Source organism: Pan troglodytes, chromosome 6 (assembly GCF_028858775.2).
Source record: "Pan troglodytes isolate AG18354 chromosome 6, NHGRI_mPanTro3-v2.0_pri, whole genome shotgun sequence".
NCBI lineage: Eukaryota > Metazoa > Chordata > Mammalia > Primates > Hominidae > Pan > Pan troglodytes.
This window is the reverse complement of record NC_072404.2, coordinates 73,770,971-73,780,618: the sequence shown is the minus strand read 5'-3', so window position 1 is coordinate 73,780,618 and position 9,648 is coordinate 73,770,971. Positions and strand designations below refer to the sequence as shown.

The window sequence follows — 9,648 nt, the reverse complement described above, 5'->3', positions numbered from 1 at the left end:
TTGGGAGGCTGAGGCAGGTGGATCACGAGGTCAGGAGGTCAAGACCAGCCTGGCCAAGATGGTGAAACCCTGTCTCTAATAAAAAATACAAAAATTAGCCGGGCATGGTGGCGGGTGCCTGTAATCCCAGCTACTTGGGAGGCTGAGGCAGGGAATTGCTTGAACCCAGGAGGCAGAGGCTGCAGCGAACCGAGATCGCGCCACTGCACTACAGCCTGGGCGACAGAGCAAGACTCCGTCTCAAAACAAACAAACAAACAATAGAAAACACGAGATAATCCTGTCCGCAAACGCTCAGCAGTCTGAAGTCGGCCTGGGCGAAGGATACAGGAACACGCCCCCACCCCCCCCAACACCCCCACCCCCGAGAAAGGAGAACCTGCGGCGTGAGGTTCCGAGTCCGCCAAGCTCCCGGCATGAAGCGCGGCGCTCCTGGCCTGCACCTTGGCGCGCGGAGCTGGCACTTTGGCGCGGTTGGCGACGGTGGGGAGAGCTGTAGAGTGTGAAGTTCCTTGTCTGCTGGCAGCCAGAGGCGACGAGTCTGGACCTCATGGAAGTCCAGACTCTAGTCTGGGCGCGTCCCTTTTGGTACGCGAGGAGCCTAACGGTTGGGCCTCTGAGAGCCGAGACCCGTGGGGACTGGGCGACCCTCGTACGGAAATGAGGGCAGGGGGCTGGCTGGTCCTGTCCGGGAGGGCCCCGGGGTAGGGACAGGGACGAACGGGACTCAAGCCCCTCCGAACCTCCACAACCTGTGTCTGGGGTGCGGGGCCGAGCACCTCCGTGTCCGGCGGCCTTTCAATGTGCCCCTTCCTTCTCTCATTCATTTACCAGCGTTTCTGGGTCACAGTGCGGGGGTGGAGCCCAGCCTGGTATCCGACCCGGGACTTAGAAGGCTGTAAAGGCCTGAGTCTGTCCGCTCTGAAAGTAGGTGGAGGAGAGACGAATCAGGTCCGGGTAGAGCTCAGCTTGCCCCACCGGGCCCTGGGAGCCCTCACTCCGAAGAGCTGCCCTCAGAATTTGATGGGAACAGTCAACACTGTGAGGGAAGGGGCGAGTTTTTGGGTGGAGAAGGGAAGGATGTGAGCCAGGACTGGGACCGGAGAAACAGCACGGGGTGTGTGGGTGTGTACAGGCGAGGGTAAAAGGTTTTCTGACAGTTTAACTCCACGTGGTCTTTTCCGTGCTTGTTCGTTGCGCCTAGTGCAAATGGAAGTTTTTGCATCTACTCCGAATGTGGGTTTTATATGATTGATATTAACTTGTAGGTATTATCTAACTTGTGTTCTCTGTGAACTGACTGATACAGTTTCCTTCACGTTCTCTTGCCTCATGTTTAATGGTTATATGTACTATGGCATTTCAGATGTTTATGTTTTTAATTAATTAATTTTGTTTTTTCTTAAGAAACAGAGTCTTGCTGTGTCCACCAGTGGGAGTGTGGTGGTGTAATCATGGTTCACTGCAGCCTCGACCTTCTGGACTCAAGCAATCCTGCTTCAGCCTCTCCGGTAGCTGGGACTGCAGGCCCACACCATCACTCACTGTTCATTTTTTTTTTTTTTTTAAGTTTTTGTAGACAGAGGGTCTCACTACAGCCTAGGCTGGTCTCAAGTGATACTGAGCTCAAGTGATCCTCCTGCCTTGTACTCCCAAAGTGCTGGGATTGCAGGTGTGAGCCACCTCACCTGGCTCCTTTTGAGTTTTTTTTTTTTTATTGACTTAACATAATATGTCTGTGTAACTGAAATGAAAGGCTCATGAAACAATAATGTATGGCGTACACTCTCATATTGTTTATTTTTTTGTTAAAATGAATGGGGCCAAGCGTGGTGGCTCATACTAGTAATGCCAGCACTTTGGGAAGCGTAGGCAGGAGGATCACTTGAGCCTGGGTGGTAGAGACCAGCCTGGGCAACATAGGGAGACCCTGTGTCTGCAAAAAATAAAAAAGTTAGCTGAGTGTGGTGGTTCATGCCTGTAGTCTCAGCTACTTACGAGGCTGAGATGGGAGGACCGCTTGATCCCAGGAGGCTGCAATGAGCTGAGATCCAGCCACTACATTCCTGCCAGAGTGGCAGAGCAAGCCTCTGTCTAAAAAAAAATAAAAATAAAAATAAGTTGACCTACTGAATTAATTTTGCAACCTACTGATGGGATTTCATCTGCAACCTGAAAAACTATTAATATATTTTACTCTTGTATAAGCCATCATTACTAATTTTTCCCTGCTTACTAGAGCATTTCCTGTGAGCATACAATCCTGCTTTAGTGTATTCATCTTAAGAAAATCCTGTCCTCACATACATGTCAGCCTCTTTTTTTTTTTTTTTTTTTTTGAGACGGAGTCTTGCTCTGTTGCCAGGCTGGAGTGCAGTGGCACCATCTTGTGTCACTGCAACCTCAGCCTCTTGGGTTCAAGCAATTTTCCTGCCTCAGCCTGCTGAGTAGCTGGGACTACAGGTGCATGCCGCCATGCCCAGCTAATTTTTTCTTTTTGGAATTTTAGTAGAGATGGGGTTTTACCATGTTGCCCAGGCTGGTCTCAAACTCTTGAGCTCAGGCAATCAGCCCAGCTCGGCTTCCCAAAGTGCTAGGATTACAGGTGTGAGCCACCACACCTGGCCACATGTCCACCTCTTACTCCATTTCTGCTTCCCATCCCAACAAAACTTCTTGAAAGTGCTGATTAGACCCTCATTCTCTCAACCATTCTGTTGGGCTTTCATCCTCATTGGTCTACAGAAATGACTGTTAAGATTACCTGATCCAGTGGGGCGCATTGGCTTACGCCTATAATCCCAGCATTTCAGGAGGCCAAGATGGGCCAATTGTCTGAGGTCAAGAGTTTTAGACCAGCCTGGTCAACATGGCGAAACCCCATCTCTACTAAAGATACAAAAATTAGCCGGGTGTGGTGGTGGGCACCTGTAATCTCAGCTACTCAGGAGGCTGAGGCAGGAGAATCACTTGAACTCGGGAGGCAGAGGTTGCAGTGAACCAGATTGTGCCACTGCACTGCAGCCTGGGTGACAAAGCAAGACTGTTTCAAAACAAAAACAAAAACAAAAACCTGATCCCTCCATCTTGTCAAATGCAGATGTTGATTTTCTGGCCTCAACTTTCTTGATCTCTCAGCAGTGGTTAATACAGAAACTCTAGAAACTTTCTTTTCTTTGTGATATATGCTCCCTTTTGATATTTCCTCCTACATCAAGGACTACTTCACAGTGTCCTTCCCTGGGTCTCGTTCCTCCCTTGCTTGATGTCTAAGTGTTGAGGTATCTTAGGGCTCAGTCCTGGGACCCTTTCTCTCCACACTCTGTCATTTAACCCATCTATGTGCTGATAGTTCCCAAAGATATGTTTCTAACCTTCTTCTCATCATCTATCCAATTGCATAGACCAAAAATCTAGCCCTCTCTCCTCACTTCCTAAATCCAGTCCATCAGTGGTCCTGTTGTCTCCACCCTAGAACGTATTTTGAATGCAGTTACTTTTCAGCATCTCCACTGTTAGCTTTATAGTCCATCACCTCTGGGCTGGATTAAGCAATAGCCTTTGAGTGTTCACTCTTCCCCAGCCTCCATTCTGTTCTCCACATGGCAACTGGAGTGATCTTAAGTAATGATTGGAACATGTCACCCCTGGATAAAACCCTTCATTGACTTTCCATTGCACTTAGAGGAAATCTCCATCTCTTACCGGGACCTGCAAGACCCTGTAAAACCTCACCTACTCCCCAGCCTTACCACTTGCCACTCTCCCAACCTCCCAGACACACACTTTCCACTGACAGGTATTTCCTTCTCCTCTAACCTTCTAAGCACTTCCTGAGGACCATTGCGTTGCGGTACCCTCTGTCTGGTATACTTTCCTCCTCGCCCTCGCCCTCGCCCTGTTCTCATCTTCTTATTTATTTATTTTTAATTTTTTAATGGAATCTTCCTCTGTCACCCAGGCTGGAGTCCAGTGGTGCAGTCTCAGCTCACTGCAACCTCTGCCTCCTGGCCTCCTGGGTTCAAGGGATTCTCCTGCTTCACCCTACCAAGTAGCTGGGATTACAGGTGTGTGCCACCATGCCCAGCTAATTTATGTATTTTTAGGAGAAACAGGGTTTCCATGTTGGCCAGACTGGTCTTGAATTCCTGACCTCAGGTGATCTGCCTGCCTCAGCCTCCCAAAGTGCTGGGATTACAGGCGTGAGCCACCACACCTGGCCACCTGTTCTCTACTTGGGTTGTGTCCCTTTTCAAAGTTGCCTTTCCTCTTCAGTAAGTCTAACTAACATAAGCTCTTTTTGTCTCTCATAGCACCTTGATTTACTTTCCCTCAAATAATTACAAGTTGCAGTGATAAATGTATGCTTACTTGTTTGGAGGGTGGGGACCAGTGTCTGTTCACCTAGTGCTTAGCATTGCATCTGGCACACAGTAGGCATTCAGCAAATACTTGTTCAATAAAGTAATATAACACTTTATTAGCTTCATAAATATAGTCATCTCTCAGCATCTTTGGGGGATTGGTTCCGGGACCCCCTGCGTATACCAAAATTCACAGATGCTCAAGTCCCTGATATAAAACGGTGTAGTATTTGCATATGATCTATGCATATTCTCCCATATAGTTTAAATCATCTCTAGATGCCTTATTATGATACCATGACATGTAATGCCAGTTTTTGTCCATGGTTCCTGGCTCATAACTGCCATAGTCCTTGTTACTTTCTAAATGACTAAAACAGTAAGCATAACTTTTGTTAAAGTATTTGTCCTTTGTCCATGGTTCCTGAAGTGGCCTTGGAACAGCTTCAGAGCAGTAAAGGTGAAGGACAGTCTTTTGTTAGAATATTGGGGCACTCTAAGCCTCAGAAGCAGGCCTCAGAAAACAGAAGATCTGTCTCTTGCCCTCTAATCATCCCCTGCCTTTCTGTCTTAGAGCTGGCCGTAAAGAAATCTCTGACGTATCTTGTCTGATTTTAGGTTACAAGACCCCCATTTCAGAGGGGGTTGTGCCCCTTACCCAGGAGGAAGGAATAGAGAGAGGCCAAGGAGAATCTGGATGGGCCTTGCTGGGTTTCTGCACTCAGTTAGATGACACTCTTTGTCCAATCAGTTACTGTGAGGTTGGTCATGCTTCAATAATCTCTCTCTAGTGAAATCTCTACAAAACGCCCAAGAGAACTTCTGGATAGCCTAACAGGTGGAAGTTTCTGGAGGGTGGTATGCCTGGGGAGGGCATAGAGCTCTGCGCCCCCTCTCCATCCCTCACCCTGTGCACCACTTAATCTGTATCCTTGGTAATACCCTTTATAATAAACCAGTAAACCTAAGTAAGTGTTCAAATTAATGAAGCCTAAAGAGGAGGTCCTGGGAACTGCAGCTTGAAGCCCGCCATTGAGAAGTTCTGGAGGCCCTGACCTGTGTGACTGGTGTCTGAAGTAGGAGCAGTCTTCTGGGACTGAGCCCTCAGCCCGTGGAATCTGACACTGTTTTCAGATAGTTAGTGTCCGAATTGAATTGGATTGGAAGGTACCCAGCTAGTGCTGGCTGCAGAATTGATGGTTTACTTATTGATAGAGAAAAATCCCCATGCATCTGGTCACAGAAGTCTTCTGTGTTGATTGTTGTCAGGTGAGAGCAGAGGAAAACCAGTTTGATTCTCAACCAACTTATAATACATGATGCAATGTAAAGGCTGTGTAAATAGTTGTTGTACTGTGTTGTTTAGGGAATAATGACAAAAAGCAGTCTATCCATGTTCAGTGTAGAGGCAGCCATCCTAGGCCTAACTACATAGTACATGTCAGCAACAATGTAGCATTTTCTTAAACATTTTTTTTGCATGTTTTTCATTCCAGGTTGGTTGAATCTAAGGATGTGGAACCTGAGGCTAAGGAGAGCCGACTGTATAAATTCATTAGCTAGCATCCTAGTTGCTAGGCATGTATATTTTCTGATTTTCCTAAGTGAAATGGTTTGAATCAAGGGGTTTTTGTTCTTGTAACAGCCTGTCCACTTCTGCCAAGTAGTCAGTGACTTCCTGTAACCAATCAAGAATTTTGCAGCCAGTAATTCATGGGAAAATGAGGTTTCCTGAGATAGACATGTGATTTGGGAGTGGAAGGGCCCTGGAGTGGAAAGGTCTGGAAGCCTAACTTCTGGTCCTCACCTGGTCTTCAACAGGAGGCGTGACCTTTGGAAGTCTGCTCCTTAGGATCTTTAGCAGAACCTTGAGTTGCAGATACAGTTGACCCTTGAACAACACGAGCTTGAACTTCATGGATCTCCTTATACGCAGATTTTAAAAAATAAATGCAGTTGGCCCTCCATATCTGCAGGTTCCACATCTGCAACCAAATGCAGAGAATGAAAATACAGTATTTGAGGGATGAGAATATACCTGCATATGTGGAGAGCTGGCTTCCTAGCTGCTGGTTCTGCAAGGCTCTCTGGGACACAAGCATGTTCGGATTTTGGTGTATGTGGGGGTCCTGGGATCAATCTCCAATACATACCAGAGGATGCCTGTATATTGTACCTCTATCAGACACTCCCAGAACCTGAAGCGAGGAGGCACAATGAACAACTCCTCTAAGTTTTTGCTACTTTTTAAAATTCTGATTGAGGAAATACCTACTAAGTAACTAATACATAATAATAATAATACCAGAAATTTCTTCTTTTTTTTTGAGACGGCGTTTCGCTCTTATCACCCAGGCTGCAGTGCAATGGCACGATCTCGGCTGACTGCAACCTCTACCTCCTGGGTTCAAGCGATTCTCCTGCCTCAGACTCCTGACTAGCTGGGACTACAGGTATGTGCCACCATGCAAAATATTTATATAGCAAAGTTAGGTATTTCTGTATATTAGGTATTTACTATTTGGCTAACTTTGTCTATAAATGATCATTGATATGGCTGGAAAGGTTTGTGTCAACTCTTTTATTCTTTTTATTTATTTGTTTATTTATTTTGAGACAGAGTCTTGCTCCATCAACCAGGCTGGAGTGCAGTGGTGCGAACTCAGCTCGTGGCAACCTCTGCCTCCTGGGTTCAAACGATTCTCCTGCGTCAGCCTCCCGAGTAGCTGGGATTACAGGTGCCCGCCACCACACCTGACTAACTTTTTTGTATTTTTAGTAGACAGGGTTTCATCATGTTGGCCAGGATGGTCTCAATCTCTTGACCTCATGATCCGCCCACCTTGGCCTCCCAAAGTGCTGGGATTACAGGTGTGAGCCACCGCACAGCCCACTTTTTTTTTTTGAGACGGAGTCTCATTCTGTCGCCCAGGCTGGAGTGCAGTGGCGTGATCTCGGCTCACTGCAAGCTCTGCCTCTCAGGTTCATGCCATTCTCCTGCCTCAGCCTCCCGAGTAGCTGGGACTACAGGCGCCTGCCACCACGCCCAGCTATTTTTTTGTATATTTAGTGGAGACGGGGTTTCACTGTGTTAGCCAGGATGGTCTCTATCTCCTGACTTCATGATCCGCCCGCCTTAGCCTCCCAAAGTACTGAGATTACAGTCGTGAGCCACCGCGCCCGCAGCCCACTCTTTTATTCTTGAATGTAATATATATAATTAGGAAAATGGACACTATCCTCTGTACTATCTTTTTGAGGTAGTGTCAGGATTTCTTTCTTTTCACAGCTGGAAATACTGATATTTAGAAAAGGTGGGTAATAGGTACTATAACATCCCAGTAACAGGACTGCAAAGAGGATACTCGTTTGCTAGCTCCCAAGAGAATGCTACAGGTTAAGTTGTTTATTGACTTCAGAAGCTGCCCAGTTTGCTTGTACCAGACTTTAGTTTTTCAGAGCATGACTTGATAGCATAGGCTGGGCATAGGAGAATTTGAGCAATTCTTTTCGTCATTGCCTGCGTAAGAGTTGACTGTGTGGCAATTAATAGGCACTGTTTGCATGTGCCGTTTGTGTATGTGTGTGCTTCTGAGGAAAGTTCACCAAGAGATCATTTTGTTCTGTTTATTCGGAATTCAGTTTCCGAATAAACTGAATTGTTTATATCCATTTAATTGACTCACCAAGTTAAGCAAATTTTACAAATTAAATGTCAACTAGAAAGTCAACTTCAGTCATCTAATTCATTACTTAAGGAAATTAAGTAACTGCCTGCCTGTAGTATAAATTTAGACAGTCTTTGAAATGTGTTTGGAGTATTTGCTTTAAACACATGTAAATAAAATGAGTACTATTCTAAGTCCTACAGGAGAATATTAAGTTTTTGTATAGGTAAGCAGTTTCTGGAAATCTGATTGCATGTGAACGTATTACATAATAGTAAAGTGTGAGCTGTAGAGCAGACAGTTCCAGCTTTGTAGAGATCTACAGCTTGTACATTTATAATTGCTAGATGTGTCCATTAAGTTCTACTAGCTCTAAAACACTTTTGAAGACCTGGAGCAGTAGGTCATGCTTGTAATCCCAGCACTTTGGGAGGCCACGGCGGGGGGGATCACCTGAGGTCAGGAGTTCGAGACTAGCCTGACCAACATGGAGAAACCCCATCTCTACGAAAAATACAAAATTAGCTGGGACATGCCTGTTAATCTCAGCTACTTGGGAGGCTGAGGCAGGAAAATCGCTTGGACCCGGGAGGTGGAGGTTGCAGTGAGATGAGATTGGGCCATTGCATTCCAGCCTGGGCAACAAGAGCAAAACTCCATCTCAAAAAAAAAAGAAAACAAAACAAAACAAAAAAAACTTTTGGGGCAAATGTATTTTACATCCTCAATTATAAGTTACAGTAATTTTATTTTTAACTTTATGGCATTCTTTATTTTAGTTTTACATTTTCATATTCCTTAACTTCTTAGCATGAAAAATTTTAAACCTGTGAAACAGCTGCAAAAACAGTACCACAAATACCTGTATTATACTCATTACCTGAAGTCACCACTTGTTAACATTTTGATTTGGGTATTTGCTACCCTTCTCCCTTCCCCCTTCCCTTCTTTTTTTTTTTTTCTTTTTCTTTTCTTTTTTTTTTTTTGAGAGGGAGTCTCGCACTGTCGCCCAGGCTGGAGTGCAGTGGTGCCATCTCGGCTCACTGCAACCTCCACCTCCCAGGTTCAAGTGATTCTCCTGCCTCAGCCTCCTGCGTAGCTGAGATTACGGGCGCCTGCCACCACACCCAGCTAATTTTTTGTATTTTTAGTAGATACAGAGTTTCACTATGTTGGCCAGGTTGGCTTTCTTTCTTTCTTTTTTTTTTTTTTTTAATTAGAGACACTTGAGCCCAGGCTGGATCTAAACTCCGGGCTGAAGCGATCCTCCTTTCTCAGCCTTCAGAATAGCTGGGATGACAGGTGTGAGCCACCGTGCCTGGAATTCCCTTATTTCTTTTGCACAGGCATGAGCTTTCTCTCCATACACAGGTGCACACACTTACTTTACTGAACCATTAGAGAGTTGTAGACAGCAGATCATTTCACCCCTTCTTGGAAAAGGGCATTCTGTGTAGCTACAGTCGCCTTATCACACTCAGGAAACTTAGCGCTGATATATCTACTATTATTAAGATACAGTGTAGGCCAGGTGCAGTGGCTCATGCCTGTAATCCCAGCACTTTGGGAGCCGAGACGGGCGGATCACTTGAGGTCAGGAGTTGGAGAGCAGTCTG

At 45.8% G+C, this 9,648-nt stretch overlaps 1 long non-coding RNA gene across 1 annotated transcript in view; it reads left to right on the top strand.

The window, feature by feature from the left end:
- Positions 1–405: 405 nt before the first annotated feature.
- The window catches only part of LOC107976145 (uncharacterized), a 34,328-nt gene continuing 25,085 nt past the window's right edge, over positions 406–9,648 (top strand). The window contains exons 1-2 of the long non-coding RNA XR_001719817.3: positions 406–588; positions 6,695–6,817. This is a non-coding gene — a long non-coding RNA (uncharacterized LOC107976145). The remainder of the gene's footprint in view (positions 589–6,694; positions 6,818–9,648) is intronic.